The sequence below is a fragment of the Oncorhynchus gorbuscha genome, linkage group LG23 (assembly GCF_021184085.1).
Source record: "Oncorhynchus gorbuscha isolate QuinsamMale2020 ecotype Even-year linkage group LG23, OgorEven_v1.0, whole genome shotgun sequence".
NCBI classification, from domain to species: domain Eukaryota; kingdom Metazoa; phylum Chordata; class Actinopteri; order Salmoniformes; family Salmonidae; genus Oncorhynchus; species Oncorhynchus gorbuscha.
In genome coordinates, this window is record NC_060195.1 from 4,028,664 (window position 1) to 4,045,985 (window position 17,322).

General features: G+C 45.2%; 1 protein-coding gene across 1 annotated transcript in view; it reads left to right on the forward strand.

Moving 5' to 3' along the window:
• Positions 1 to 17,322, forward strand: part of unc5a (unc-5 netrin receptor A) — a 610,423-nt gene that overhangs the window by 557,972 nt on the left and 35,129 nt on the right. The gene's annotated exons all lie outside the window — the stretch shown is intronic.

Consider the following 17,322-nt stretch of genomic DNA (forward strand, 5'->3'; position numbering starts at 1 on the left):
GCTTCTGGGCCTGAGTAACAGGCAGTTTACTTTGGGCATGTCAGTCAGGCGGAAATTCAGATAGATAGATAGATAGATAGATAGATAGATAGATAGATAGATAGATAGATAGATAGATAGATAGATAGATAGATAGATAGATAGATAGATAGATAGATAGATAGATAGATAGAGAGTTACACAAAACAATGTACTGAGCAAATGTCAAATTGGCTTTTTACCAAATTACTGTACAACAAACCATGTATTAACCCTGCAAACACTAATTGACAACCAAACAAACCAAAACAAAGGCAAAGTCTTCTCATGCTTTGTTGATTTCAAAAAAGCCTTTTGACTCAATTTGGCATGAGGGTCTGCTATACAAACTGATGGAAAGTGGTATTGGGGATAAAACATACGACATTATAAAATCCATGTACACAAACAACAAGTGTGCGGTTAAAATTGGCAAAAAACACACACATTTCTTCACACAGGGTCGTGGGGTGAGACAGAGATGCAGCTTAAGCCCCACCCTCTTCAACATATATATCAACAAATTGGCGCAGGCACTAGAAAAGTCTGCAGCACCCGGCCTCACCCTACTAGAATCCGAAGTCAAATGTCTGCTGTTTGCTGATGATCTGGTGCTTCTGTCACCAACCAAGGAGGGCCTACAGCAGCACCTTATGCACAGATTCTGTCAGACCTGGGCCCTGACAGTAAATCTCAGTAAGACCAAAATAATGGTGTTCCAAAAAAGTCACCAGGACCACAAATACAAATTCCATCTAGACACTGTTGCCCCAGAGCACACAAAAAAAGATACATACCTTGGCCTAAACATCAGCGCCACAGGTAACTTCCACAAAGCTGTGAACGATCTGAAGAAATCGATCTGAAGAAATCTTGCTTGTTTGTAGGTGACCAAATATTTATTTTCCACCATAATTTGCAAATAAATTCATAAAAATCCTACAATGTGATTTTCTGGATTTTTTTTTCTCATTTTGAAGTGTACCTATGATGAAAATTACAGGCCTCTCATCTTTTTAAGTGGGAGAAATTGCACAATTGGTGGCTGACTAAATACTTTTCTTGCCTCACTGTAACAGACAGATAGATAGAGAGTTAAAAGATAGATAGATAGTTAACAGATAGATAGACAGTTAACAGATAGATAGAGAGTTAACAGTAACAGCTTTGGGGATGACCAGTGCAATATACCTGCTGGTGCGCGTGCTACTTATGACCAGTGAGCTGAGATAAGGCGGGGCTTTACCTAGCAAAGACTTATAGATGACCTGGAGCCAATGGGTTTGGCAACGGAAATGAAGTGAGGGCCAGCCAACGAGAGCATACAGGTCGCAGTGGTGGGTAGTATATGGGGCTTTGACGGCACTGTGATAGACTGCATCCAATTTGTTGAGTAGAGTGTTTTGTATTTTGTAAATGACATCGCCGAAGTCAAGGCTCGGTAGGATGGTCAGTTTTACGAAGATATGTTTGGCAGCATGAGTGAAGGAGGCTTTGTTGAGATATAGGAAGCCGATTCTAGATTTAATCTGGTTTGGAGATGCGAGTCTGGAAGGAGAGTTTACATGTAGCCAGACACCTAGGTATTTGTAGTTGTCCACATATTCTAGGTCAGAACCCTCCAGAGTAGTGATGCTAGTCGGGCGGGTGTGGGCGGCGAACGGTTGAAGAGCATGCACATAGTTTTACTAGCATTTAAAAGCAGTTGGAGGCCACGGAAGGAGTGTTGTATGGCGTTGAAGCTCGTTTGAAGGTTTGTGTCCAAAGAAGGGCCAGAGGTATACAGAATGGTGTCGTTTGTGTAGAGGTAGATCAGAGAATCACCATACCTCATTGATGTATATGTATATTCAGAGAAAAGAGTTGGCCCGAGAATTGAACCCTTCTGGCACCCCAATAGAAACTGTTCGGACAACATGCTATTGTTTGAGGAGAGTGGAGAGTGCACAATATTAAACATGAAAAGTTATTAATAAACACGTAAGGCACATTTGGGCAGTCTTGATACAACATTTTGAACAGAAATGCAATGGTTCATTGGATCAGTCTAAAACTTTGCACATACACTGATGCCATCTAGTAGCCAGAATCTAAATTGCACCAGGGCTGTACAAATACTTTATGGAATTATGGAATAATACATTCTGGCCTTTCTCTTGCATTTCAAAGATGTTGGCACAAAAAAAAATGTAATAACATTTTTTTCCCTCTTTGTATTATCTTTCACCATCATCTATTGTGTTATATTTTGCAACATTCTTTTCACATTTCCTTAAACTTCAAAGTGTTTCCTTTCAAATGGTACCAAGCATATGCATATCCTTGCTTCAGGGCCTGAGCTACCGGCAGTTAGATTTTTGTATGTCATTTCAGGTGAAAATTGAAGAAAATGGGCCAATCCGTTTTAAGCGTGACATTTAGATGGTCATAAAACAAGACATCAGATGTTGGTGGTCGATATAATCCAATAATGGTGGGAATCATGTCAGGAAGAGGAAGGAAGACCTTCGGCCACATACATTCTATGTCATTGGCACAGATAATATTGGTTACTCAAATATAGATTATTTCAAACCTTCATCATTGATTTTGGGTCTGGGTGGCTAATTAGGGGGGACTTTTCTCCACTTCTCCCAGAATGACATCCTCCATATCAGCCTTTTGTTTCCTGCAGGTGACCGAACTCCAGACTCTGGGAACTTGATACCCTGGGCCGCATGGGGTGTATGTTGATTCTGGAGTTTTTGAATGAAGGCCAGCATCGATGTTTGGCTGACTTCTTTTGTATTCCCCAGAGAGTTACACCACCTCTTATTAACCTCAGAGGTTTTCTATTGGGTTATGATTGTCGCTGGTCTCAGGAGCCACTTTCCCAGCTTCATTTCAAGATAATTCCTGTTGTTGTCTTGCACGTAGTGTGAAAACATTTCCTCTGCGCACCTTAAATTGTCCAGTATAGTAGAACTGTACTCTACCATCTCCTGACCCCCCCCCCCCTCTATTGTGGGACTGTACTCTACCATCTCCTGACCTCCTCTAGTGTCTACCATCTCCTGACTCCCTCTAGTGTCTACCATCTCCTGACTCCCTCTAGTGTGGGACTGTACTCTACCATCTCCAGACCCCCTCTAGTGTCTACCATCTCCTGACCCCCTCTAGTGTCTACCATCTCCTGACCTCCTCTAGTGTCTACCATCTCCTGACTCCCTCTAGTGTGGGACTGTACTCTACCATCTCCTGACCTCCTCTAGTGTCTACCATCTCCTGACTCCCTCTAGTGTGGGACTGTACTCTATCATCTCCTGGTCTCCTCTAGTGTCTACCATCTCCTGACTCCCTCTAGTGTGGGACTGTACTCTATCATCTCCTGACCTCCTCTAGTGTCTACCATCTCCTGACTCCCTCTAGTGTCTACCATCTCCTGACTCCCTCTAGTGTGGGACTGTACTCTATCATCTCCTGACCTCCTCTAGTGTCTACCATCTCCTGACTCCCTCTAGTGTCTACCATCTCCTGACTCCCTCTAGTGTGGGACTGTACTCTATCATCTCCTGACCTCCTCTAGTGTCTACCATCTCCTGACTCCCTCTAGTGTGGGACTGTACTCTATCATCTCCTGACCTCCTCTAGTGTCTACCATCTCCTGACTCCCTCTAGTGTGGGACTGTACTCTATCATCTCCTGGTCTCCTCTAGTGTCTACCATCTCCTGACTCCCTCTAGTGTGGGACTGTACTCTACCATCTCCTGACCTCCTCTAGTGTCTACCATCTCCTGACTCCCTCTAGTGTCTACCATCTCCTGACTCCCTCTAGTGTGGGACTGTACTCTATCATCTCCTGGTCTCCTCTAGTGTCTACCATCTCCTGACTCCCTCTAGTGTGGGACTGTACTCTATCATCTCCTGGTCTCCTCTAGTGTCTACCATCTCCTGACTCCCTCTAGTGTGGGACTGTATATCATCTCCTGACCTCCTCTAGTGTCTACCATCTCCTGACTCCCTCTAGTGTGGGACTGTACTCTATCATCTCCTGGTCTCCTCTAGTGTCTACCATCTCCTGACTCCCTCTAGTGTGGGACTGTACTCTACCATCTCCTGACCTCCTCTAGTGTCTACCATCTCCTGACTCCCTCTAGTGTCTACCATCTCCTGACTCCCTCTAGTGTGGGACTGTACTCTATCATCTCCTGGTCTCCTCTAGTGTCTACCATCTCCTGACACCCTCTAGTGTGGGACTGTACTCTACCATCTCCAGATAGTGTCTACCATCTCCTGACTCGAGGGAGTATATATATAACACTAGGATATATTATATATCTTCTCGTGTTGTTTAATAGTATATATATATATATCTCCTAGTGTTGTTTAATAGTAATATATTATTATATCTCCTAGTGTTGTTTAATAGTAATATATATATATACATATTATATATCTCCTAGTGTTGTTTAATAGTAATATATATATACATATTATATATCTCCTAGTGTTGTTTAATGGTAATATATATATATATATATATATTATATCTCTCCTAGTGTTGTTTAATAGTAATATATATATATATATATATATATTATATATATCCTAGTGTTGTTTAATAGTAATATATATATATATTATATATCTCATAGTGTTGTTTAATAGTAATATATATATATTATTTATCTCCTAGTGTTGTTTAATAGTAATATGTATATTAAGCATGTAGTAGAGGGGGGTACATGGGCGTCGTCCGATTTATTTTTGTATTTTTTTGTATTTTACCTGCTTTTTCTCCCCAATTGTCATCGCTGCAACCCAACGGGCTCGAGAGGCGAAGGTCAAGTCACGTGTCCTCCGAAACATGACCAACACCATGAGGAAACACTGATTAACTGACGACCGACTGACGATCAGCTTGCAGGACCCCGGCCCGCCACAAGGAGTCGCTAGAGCGGCGATGAGCCAAGTAAAGCCAAACACTCCCCAAACCCGGATGACGCTAGGCCGGTTGTGACACAGCCCGGGAACGAACACGGGTCTGCAGTGACGCACCTAACAATGCGAGTTGTTTTGATGTCGAGCGTGTTGTGTAGAGCGTGTTGTGTAGAGCGTGTTGTGTAGAGCGCGTTGTGTAGAGCGTGTTGTGTAGAGCGCGTTGTGTAGAGCGTGTTGTGTAGAGCGCGTTGTGTAGAGCGTGTTGTGTAGAGCGCGTTGTGTAGAGCGTGTTGTGTAGAGTGCGTTGTGTAGAGCGTGTTGTGTAGAGCGTGTTGTGTAGAGCGTGTTGTGTAGAGCGCGTTGTGTCGAGCGTGTTGTGTAGAGCGTGTTGTGTAGAGCGTGTTGTGTAGAGCGCGTTGTGTCGAGCGTGTTGTGTAGAGCGTGTTGTGTAGAGCGTGTTGTGTAGAGCGTGTTGTGTAGAGCGTGTTGTGTAGAGCGTGTTGTGTAGAGCGCGTTGTGTCGAGCGTGTTGTGTAGAGCGCGTTGTGTAGAGCGCGTTGTGTAGAGCGTGTTGTGTAGAGCGTGTTGTGTAGAGCGCGTTGTGTCGAGAGTGTTGTGTAGAGCGTGTTGTGTAGAGCGCGTTGTGTCGAGCGTGTTGTGTAGAGCGTGTTGTGTAGAGCGTGTTGTGTAGAGCGTGTTGTGTCGAGCGTGTTGTGTAGAGCGTGTTGTGTAGAGCGCGTTGTGTCGAGCGTGTTGTGTAGAGCGCTCACCTGTTTCAGAATGAGGTGCTCAATCAGCACATCTTCAGTCAGCAGATACAGTACTTTCCTCTCCTTCTCAGAAACACATTCAAACGCACACACACACACACCTCACATGCACACACACACACCTCAAACCTCACACACACACACCTCACATGCACACACACACACCTCAAACCTCACACACACATCTCACATGCACACACACACCTCAAACCTCACACACACACACCTCACATGCACACACACACATCTCAAACCTCACACACACACACACACCTCACATGCACACACACACCTCAAACCTCACACACACACCTCACATGCACACACACACCTCAAACCTCACACACACACCTCACATGCACACACACACCTCAAACCTCACACACACACACCTCACATGCACACACACACATCTCAAACCTCACACACACACACACCTCACATGCACACACACACCTCAAACCTCACACACACACCTCACATGCACACACACACCTCAAACCTCACACACACACCTCACATGCACACACACACCTCAAACCTCACACACACCTCACATGCACACACACACCTCAAACCTCACACACACACCTCACATGCACACACACACCTCAAACCTCACACACACACCTCACATGCACACACACACCTCAAACCTCACACACACACCTCACATGCACACACACACCTCAAACCTCACACACACACCTCACATGCACACACACACCTCAAACCTCACACACACACCTCACATGCACACACACACCTCAAACCTCACACACACACCTCACATGCACACACACACCTCAAACCTCACACACACACCTCACATGCACACACACACCTCAAACCTCACACACACACCTCACATGCACACACACACCTCAAACCTCACACACACACCTCACATGCACACACACACCTCAAACCTCACACACACACCTCACATGCACACACACACCTCAAACCTCACACACACACCTCACATGCACACACACACCTCAAACCTCACACACACACCTCACATGCACACACACACCTCAAACCTCACACACACACCTCACATGCTCACACACACCTCAAACCTCACACACACACCTCACATGCACACACACACCTCAAACCTCACACACACACCTCACATGCACACACACACCTCAAACCTCACACACACACCTCACATGCACACACACACCTCAAACCTCACACACACACCTCACATGCACACACACACCTCAAACCTCACACACACACCTCACATGCACACACACACCTCAAACCTCACACACACACCTCACATGCACACACACACCTCAAACCTCACACACACACACCTCACATGCACACACACACATCTCAAACCTCACACACACACACACCTCACATGCACACACACACCTCAAACCTCACACACACACCTCACATGCACACACACACCTCAAACCTCACACACACACCTCAAACCTCACACACACACCTCAAACCTCACACACACACCTCACATGCACACACACACCTCAAACCTCACACACACACCTCACATGCACACACACACACCTCAAACCTCACACACACACCTCACATGCACACACACACCTCAAACCTCACACACACACCTCACATGCACACACACACCTCAAACCTCACACACACACCTCACATGCACACACACACCTCAAACCTCACACACACACCTCACATGCACACACACACACCTCAAACCTCACACACACACCTCACATGCACACACACACCTCAAACCTCACACACACACCTCACATGCACACACACACCTCAAACCTCACACACACACCTCAAACCTCACACACACACCTCACATGCACACACACACCTCAAACCTCACACACACACCTCACATGCACACACACACACCTCAAACCTCACACACACACACTAAAGTCAGTGGATATTATCCCCCTTCCCTCCAGATGGTGTGTGAGACGGTAACAAATCTCTACTCCCGTCCCACTGAGACTCAAATAATAAGCACGCATTTACAAATCTGTACTGGCACCAAAAAATGAAATGAACGAGTTCTGCCATGCGGGGACAATAAGCAGGATGGGTACGGTGGTGACTTCATCATCATAGAGCAGGTACAAGAGATGAAGGGAGGGCGGGAGATAGCAGAGATAGGGGGGAGGGGGGAGGTAGGGACGTAGCAGAGATATGGGGGGGGAGGGGGAGGTAGGGACGTAGCAGAGATAGGGGGAGGGGGAGGTAGGGCGGGAGATAGCAGAGATAGGGGGAGGGGGAGGTAGCAGAGATAGGGGGAGGGGGAGGGCGGGAGATAGCAGAGATAGGGGGGAGGGGGAGGTAGGGACGATAGCAGAGATAGGGGGGGGAGGGGGAGGTAGGGACGATAGGGAGGCAGAGATAGGGGGAGGGGGAGGTAGCAGAGATAGGGGGAGGGGGAGGGGGCGGGAGATAGCAGAGATAGGGGGGGGGGAGGTAGCAGAAATAGGGAGGAGGGGGCGGGAGATAGCAGAGATAGGGAGGGAGGAGGGAGGTAGGGAGGGGGAGGGGGAGGGAGATAGCAGAGATAGGGAAGGAGGAGGGAGGTAGGGAGGGGAGGGGGAGGGAGATAGCAGAGATAGGGAGGGAGGAGGGAGGTAGGGAGGGGGAGGGGGAGGGAGATAGCAGAGATAGGGAGGGAGGAGGGAGGTAGGGAGGGAGGGGGAGGGGAGGGGGGGGAGGGAGATAGCAGAGATAGGGAGGGGGAAGGAGGTAGGGAGATAGCAGAGATAGGGAGGGAGGAGGGAGGTAGGGGGGAGATAGCAGAGATAGGGAGCCCACCTGCTGTGGGGGAGGGGGAGGGAGATAGCAGAGATAGGGGGGGGGGAGGGAGGGAGATAGCAGAGATAGGGAGGGGAGAGAGGTAGGGAGATCGCAGAGATAGGGGGAGGAAGGGAGGTAGCAGAGATAGGGAGGGGGAGAGAGGTAGGGAGATAGCAGAGATAGGGAGGGGGAGAGAGGTAGGGAGATAGCAGAGATAGGGAGGGGGAGGGAGGGAGATAGCAGAGATAGGGAGGGAGGGAGATAGCAGAGATAGGGAGGGGGAGAGAGGTAGGGAGATAGCAGAGATAGGGATGGGGGGAAGGAGGTAGGGACATAGCAGAGATAGGGATGGGGGGAAGGAGGTAGGGAGATAGCAGAGATAGGGAGGGGGAGGGAGATAGCAGAGATAGGGAGGGGGAGGGAGGGAGGGAGATAGCAGAGATAGGGGGAGGAAGGGAGGTTGGTCAGAAATAGGGATGGGGGGAGGTAAAGAGGGAAAAGAAATAGGGAGTGAGGGAAGGAGGGAGGGAGGGAGACTTCTGTATTAGCATGCTAATGTAATTCTTAGGAGGCCGGAGCTCAGACACACACAGAGAAAAGGGATGTAACCTTGCTGTGACTTTAAAGGAATGTTAAGACAACGTGAGCCCACCTGCTGTGGCTTCACGTGAGTGGCCCCATCTTCCTAAGATGTGAGTGAGTGAGTGAGTGAGTGGTGAGTGGTGAGTGAGTGGTGTGATGGTGAGTGAGTGGTGTTGGTCTGATGGTGTTGAGTGTGGTCTGTGAGTGTGTTGGTGAGTGATGGTGTTGAGTGAGTGAGTGAGTGGTCTGATGGTGTTGGTGATGTGTGTGAGTGTTGGTGAGTGAGTGATGGTGTTGAGTGAGTGAGTGAGTGTTGGTGAGTTTATACTGATATACTGGTGGTGTTGGTCTGATAGTGTTGATGGTGTTGGTCTGATGGTGTTGATGGTGTTGGTCTGATAGTGTTGATGGTGTTGGTCTGATGGTGTTGATGGTGTTGGTCTGATGGTGTTGGTCTGATGGTGTTGGTCTGATGGTGTTGGTCTGATGGTGTTGATGGTGTTGGTCTGATGGTGTTGATAGTGCTGGTCTGATAGTGTTGGTCTGATGGTGTTGGTCTGATGGTGTTGGTCTGATGGTGTTGGTCTGATGGTGTTGGTCTGATGGTGTTGGTCTGATAGTGTTGGTCTGATAGTGTTGGTCTGATGGTGTTGGTCTGATAGTGTTGGTCTGATGGTGTTGGTCTGATGGTGTTGATGGTGTTGGTCTGATAGTGTTGGTCTGATAGTGTTGGTCTGATGGTCTGATGGTGTTGGTCTGATGGTGTTGATGGTGTTGGTCTGATAGTGTTGGTCTGATGGTGTTGGTCTGATGGTGTTGATAGTGTTGGTCTGATAGTGTTGGTCTGATGAGTGTTGGTCTGATGTGTTGTCTGATAGTGTTGGTCTGATGGTGTTGATGGTGTTGGTCTGATAGTGTTGGTCTGATGGTGTTGGTCTGATGGTGTTGGTCTGATGGTGTTGGTCTGATAGTGTTGGTCTGATAGTGTTGGTCTGATGGTGTTGGTCTGATATGGTGTTGGTCTGATGGTGTTGGTCTGATGGTGTTGGTCTGATAGTGTTGGTCTGATAGTGTTGGTCTGATGGTGTTGGTCTGATGAGTGTTGGTCTGATAGTGTTGGTCTGATGAGTGTTGGTCTGATGGTGTTGATGGTGTTGGTCTGATGATGGTGTTGGTCTGATGGTGTTGATGGTGTTGGTCTGATGAGTGTTGGTCTGATGGTGTTGGTCTGATGGTGTTGATGGTGTTGGTCTGATGATGGTGTTGGTCTGATGGTGTTGATGGTGTTGGTCTGATAGTGTTGGTCTGATGAGTGTTGGTCTGATGGTGTTGGTCTGATGATGGTGTTGGTCTGATGGTGTTGGTCTGATGGTGTTGATGGTGTTGGTCTGATGAGTGTTGGTCTGATAGTGTTGATGGTGTTGGTCTGATGGTGTTGGTCTGATGGTGTTGGTCTGATGATGGTGTTGGTCTGATAGTGTTGGTCTGATAGTGTTGGTCTGATGGTGTTGGTCTGATGGTGTTGGTCTGATGGTGTTGGTCTGATGAGTGTTGGTCTGATATGGTGTTGGTCTGATAGTGTTGGTCTGATGGTGTTTGATGGTGTTGGTCTGATAGTGTTGATGGTGTTGGTCTGATGGTGTTGGTCTGATGTGTTGGTTGATAGTGTTGGTCTGATGGTGTTGGTCTGATGGTGTTGATAGTGTTGGTCTGATAGTGTTGGTCTGATGGTGTTGGTCTGATGGTGTTGATGGTGTTGGTCTGATGGTGTTGATGGTGTTGGTCTGATAGTGTTGGTCTGATGGTGTTGATGGTGTTGGTCTGATGGTGTTGATAGTGTTGGTCTGATGGTGTTGATGGTGTTGGTCTGATGGTGTTGGTCTGATGGTGTTGATGGTGTTGGTCTGATGGTGTTGGTCTGATGGTGTTGATGGTGTTGGTCTGATGGTGTTGGTCTGATGGTGTTGATGGTGTTGGTCTGATGGTGTTGATGGTGTTGGTCTGATGGTGTTGATGGTGTTGGTCTGATGGTGTTGGTCTGATAGTGTTGATGGTGTTGGTCTGATGGTGTTGGTCTGATGGTGTTGATAGTGTTGGTCTGATGGTGTTGATGGTGTTGGTCTGATAGTGTTGGTCTGATGGTGTTGGTCTGATGGTGTTGGTCTGATAGTGTTGATGGTGTTGGTCTGATGGTGTTGGTCTGATAGTGTTGATGGTGTTGGTCTGATGGTGTTGGTCTGATGGTGATGGTGGTCTGATGGTGGTGTTGGTGTTGGTCTGATGGTGTTGGTCTGGTCTGATGGTGTTGGTCTGATGGTGTTGGTCTGATGGTGTTGGTCTGATGGTGGTCTGATGGTGTTGATGGTGTTGGTCTGATGGTGTTGGTTGATGGTGTTGGTCTGATGGTGTTGGTCTGATGGTGTTGGTCTGATGGTGTTGGTCTGATGGTGTTGGTCTGATGGTGTTGGTCTGATGGTGTTGGTCTGATAGTGTTGATGGTGTTGGTCTGATGGTGTTGATGGTGTTGGTCTGATGGTGTTGGTCTGATGGTGTTGGTCTGACGGTGTTGGTCTGATGGTGTTGGTCTGATGGTGTTGGTCTGATGGTGTTGGTCTGATGGTGTTGGTCTGATAGTGTTGATGGTGTTGGTCTGATGGTGTTGGTCTGATGGTGTTGGTCTGATGGTGTTGATGGTGTTGGTCTGATAATGTTGTTACATATCATTTGAGCTGCGTGTACCATGAACAAATTCATTGTATCATTTCCCTTTGCCTGTCTGAACTGGCTTAGCTGTAGTGCACTCAGACTCTGAGGGAGAATCTCTTGGCATTCTCCTCATGTCTTCTTTCACCGCCTCCTTCTCAAAACTCATCGGTCTTCTCGGGCCTCCCTCCCCTCTGACCTTCTCCTCCAATTGTTTTTTTAAAAGGAGGCAAGGAAAGAGGCGAGAGGACGTGAGGTTTTTGCAATTGAGATTCTCCCACTGACTCTGAGTAGCTTTCCATCAGCCTACAAAGAATGCATGTCAGGTAGCTCGCGGGCTGTCAATGAGTATTCTCAAGGGCTGTCAATGAGTATTCTCAAGGGCTGTCAATGAGTATTCTCAAGGGCTGTCAATGAGTATTCTCAAGGGCTGTCAATTAGTATTCTCGACGGTTGACAATGAGTACCTCACTAGTAGGTAGGGAGAAATAATCAGTAGGACTAATATTCCATAATTAAATCTGTGAAATAATGTTTCTCACCAAAAACTGTTTACAGGCATTTATCACCATTCTGCATTTTGCCATCTGGTTTCCCAAATTCAATCGGACAGGTTACAAAAATAACAGTCCTGTCTGAACACCATATACACTGTGGCTTCTGCCAGGTTATAATGTAACCAAGCTGTGTCCGTATGCAGAAAACAAACACAGGATATTTTTATCTCGATAAAACAGCTCTGCTTGGTTTGGTGAGTAATATCCACCAAATAAGCAATTTCCGCCGTCTTTGCATCAAATATGTACGCTGCGGAGACAAGTTCATTTAAAAAAAATTCAGGGTGACGGTGATTCAAACAACAGCCCCCCCCCCCCCCAGAAAACGTTGGAGGAAAAGCGGAACGGTCAATTAGTGTGCTTGCTGAGACTACACTTTTGTTATTCTTCGTATTTTCATGATTATTCTGCTTCATCACAATGTGTTGTCAATATGTAGACTACTCACTGTGGCTTCTGTTCAAAAGGTCACTATTAAACAGAACGATAATTTAAACAATCATTGATATGTAGTAGCCTAGTCCTTTGTTCAAATGTAAAACCCTTTTATTTTCTCTTTATCCTAAACTTGGTAAGATTCTCAAGGTAGAATGATTTTTTTTATGTGTAGTTTTAACATGCAGGGGTCTCCAACCTTTTCTTTCATAAAGGCTAACGTCTCATATACATATTACCCTCTATAGCCCAAACTGTTCAAATATGATCCATATTACCCTCTATAGTCCAAACTGTTCAAATATGGCCCATATTACCCTCTATAGTCCAAACTGTTCAAATATGGCCCATATTACCCTCTATAGCCCAAACTGTTCAAATATGGCCCATATTACCCTCTATAGTCCAAACTGTTCAAATATGGCCCATATTACCCTCTATAGTCCAAACTGTTCAAATATGGCCCATATTACCCTCTATAGTCCAAACTGTTCAAATATGGCCCATATTACCCTCTATAGTCCAAACTGTTCAAATATGGCCCATATTACCCTCTATAGTCCAAACTGTTCAAATATGGCCCATATTACCCTCTATAGTCCAAACTGTTCAAATATGGCCCATATTACCCTCTATAGTCCAAACTGTTCAAATATGGCCCATATTACACTCTATAGTCCAAACTGTTCAAATATGGCCCATATTCCCCTCTATAGTCCAAACTGTTCAAATATGGCCCATGTTACCCTCTATAGTCCAAACTGTTCAAATATGGCCCATATTCCCAGAGCTACATGTTATTCTTTCTTTTGCAGATTCGGGGTCGCAATTTATCGGATTTACAGTGCCTACAGAATGTAATCTTTTGTCATTGATCTAGACAAAATACTCCATAATATCAGAGTAAAAAGAAAATTCTACAAATGTTTACAAATGAATACAAACGTAATACAATGTAATACAAATGAATACAAACGTAATACAAATGAATACAAACGTAATACAATGTAATACAAATGAATACAGACGTAATACAACGTAATACAACGTAAAACAACGTAATACAAATGTAAACTGAAACATAGTCACTGCAGATGTATTCAGCCCCTTTGTTAAAGGAAAGCCCACATGAGTATTCAGCCCCTTTGTTAAAGGAAAGCCCACATGAGTATTCAGCCCATTTGTTAAAGGAAAGCCCACATGAGTATTCAGCCCCTTTGTTAAAGGAAAGCCCACATGAGTATTCAGCCCCTTTGTTAAAGGAAAGCACACATGAGTATTCAGCCCCTTTGTTAAAGGAAAGCCCACATGAGTATTCAGCCCCTTTGTTAAAGGAAAGCCCACATGAGTATTCAGCCCCTTTGTTAAAGGAAAGCCCACATGAGTATTCAGCCCCTTTGTTAAAGGAAAGCCCACATGAGTATTCAGCCCCTTTGTTAAAGGAAAGCCCACATGAGTATTCAGCCCCTTTGTTAAAGGAAAGCCCACATGAGTATTCAGCCCCTTTGTTAAAGGAAAGCCCACATGAGTATTCAGCCCCTTTGTTAAAGGAAAGCCCACATGAGTATTCAGCCCCTTTGTTAAAGGAAAGCCCACATGAATATTCAGCCCCTTTGTTAAAGGAAAGCCCACATGAGTTTTCAGCCCCTTTGTTAAAGGAAAGCCCACATGAGTATTCAGCCCCTTTGTTAAAGGAAAGCCCACATGAGTATTCAGCCCCTTTGTTAAAGGAAAGCCCACATGAGTATTCAGCCCCTTTGTTAAAGGAAAGCCCACATGAATATTCAGCCCCTTTGTTAAAGGAAAGCCCACATGAGTATTCAGCCCCTTTGTTAAAGGAAATTCCACATGAGTATTCAGCCCCTTTGTTAAAGGAAAGCCCACATGAGTATTCAGCCCCTTTGTTAAAGGAAAGCCCACATGAGTATTCAGCCCCTTTGTTAAAGGAAAGCCCACATGAGTATTCAGCCCCTTTGTTAAAGGAAAGCCCACATGAATATTCAGCCCCTTTGTTAAAGGAAAGCCCACATGAGTTCAGGAGTAAAATGTGGATTAACAAATCACATCTGTTACATGGATTCACTGTGTGAAATCTAGTAGTGACATGATTTTTAATGACTAACCCTTCCTCTGTCCCCAATACATACAACATCTGGCAGGTCCCTCAGTCTAGTAGTGAATGATTAACCCTTCCTCTGTCCCCAATACATACAACATCTGTAAGGTCCCTCAGTCTAGTAGTGAATGATTAACCCCTTCCTCTGTCCCCCATACATACAACATCTGTAAGGTCCCTCAGTCTAGTAGTGAATGACCACTCCTTCCTCTGTCCCCAATACATACAACATCTGTAAGGTCCCTCAGTCTAGTAGTGAATGATTAACCCCTTCCTCTGTCCCCCATACATACAACATCTGTAAGGTCCCTCAGTCTAGTAGTGAATGATTAACCCCTTCCTCTGTCCCCCATACATACAACATCTGTAAGGTCCCTCAGTCTAGTAGTGAATGATTAACCCCTTCCTCTGTCCCCAATACATACAACATCTGTAAGGTCCCTCAGTCTAGTAGTGAATGATTAACCCCTTCCTCTGTCCCCCATACATACAACATCTGTAAGGTCCCACAGTCAAGCACAGATTCAACTACAAAGACCAGGGAGCTTTTCAAAAGCCTCAGGAAGAAGGGCAGTGATTGGTAGCTGGGTAAAAAATATTCAATATCTCTTTAAGCATGGTCTAGTTAATAATTATGCTGTGGGTTATGTATTAAACCACCTAGACACATCAAAGATGCCGTCGTTCTTCTGAACTGAGCTGCAGGAGAGGAAGGAAATGGTTCCGGGATGTCACCATGAGTCCATTAGTGATTTTAAAACAGCTACCAGAGGTCAATGTCTGTGATGGGAGAAAACTGAGGATGGATCAACAACATTGTAGTGACTCCACTATAATGACCTAAATGACAGAGTGAAAAGAAGAATACAAAGAAACATGTTTGCAGCGAGGCAAGAATGTAAAGGAATACACTTTTTAGTCTAAATGCAAAGCCTAATGTTTAGGCCAAATCCCAACACAACACGTCAATGAGTAAATACCTCCATATTTTCAGGCATGGTGGTGGCTGCATCATGGTATGGGTATGCTTGACATCGGCAAAGAACGGGAGTTTTTCAGGATGAAAATAAACAGGATGGAGCTAAGTACAGGCAAAATCCTAGAGGAAAACCTGGTTCAGTCTGCTTTGCAGCAGACACTGGGAGAGGAATTCACCTGTTTCAGCAGGACGATAACCTAAAACACAAGGCCAAATATACACTGGAGTCGCTTACCAAGAAGACAGTGAATGTTCCTGACTGGTCAAATTATAGATGACTTAAATATGCTTGAAAATCTGAACTGAATAATGGGAAAATATTGCGCAATCCAGATGTGTCCAAAGCTCATAGAGATTTACCCAGAAAGACTCATAGCTGTAACCTCTGCCAAAGGAGATTCTAACATGCATTGATTCCCGGGGTGTGAAAACTCATCAAAATATATTAGTGCTTTATTCTTCATTAATCATAAAAATAAATAAAAAAATTATTCCACTTTGAAATTACAGAGCATTTTGTGTAAATTGTTGACAAAAAAACGTGTCAATTAAAATCCATTTTACTTTGTAAACACAACAAAATGTGAAGAAATCCAAGACTTTCTGCCCTCCAAAAATCTAATGTGATAAAGATAATGATACAATAATAACACGTCTGCAATACTATGACCAAATTCAAGTGCAAAACTCCAGTGTGCATTTTTCAAATGGACAGTTCTTGTTCAAATCGAATCAAATCAAAGTTTATTTGTCACGTGCGCTACCTACCCTCACCAGCTGGGGGCGGCATGTCAGGAAGTCCCGGATCCAGTTGCAGAGGGAGGTGTTTAGTCCCAGGATCCTTAGCTTGGTGATGAGCTTTGAGGGCACGGTGATGTTGAACGCTGAGCTGTTCAATGCCCTTGCAGATAACACTACCAGAGAAAGAACATTTGCTAGAAAATAAATCAATCAAAAGTTTATGTGTAATTGTGCTACATTACTGGGATTTATGGACATTATTTTGACACACAAAAAAGGAGATGAAAACTTAATGTGCAATTTAACAATTAAAGTACCCTTATTGGGTAAAACAATATTATTCCTCCCATTTTTGATTTCATTTCCTCATTGTCATGCTTTATCCTGACCACATTCTTAACAGTTTGGCTTGTCAATCGATCACTATGGGTGGGATTGTCAGGGGAGGTGGCGGGATGTTTGTGAGTCACAGGGTGGTAGTGTTTCAGACCGGTCAATCAATTATTGTGGGTGGGATTTTCAGGGTAGGGAGTAGATTAGTAATGTAGTAATTAAAACACTTTTTCAATATAATTTATTAGAATAAAACTTGAGAAAAATGATTTCCCCTGTTAAGAATCAGTGTAGAACTGCACTGCCCCCTAGTGAGCCCCCCCCCCCCCTCAGACTAAGTCAGGCACCCATTAGTGTGTGTGTGCCTCCC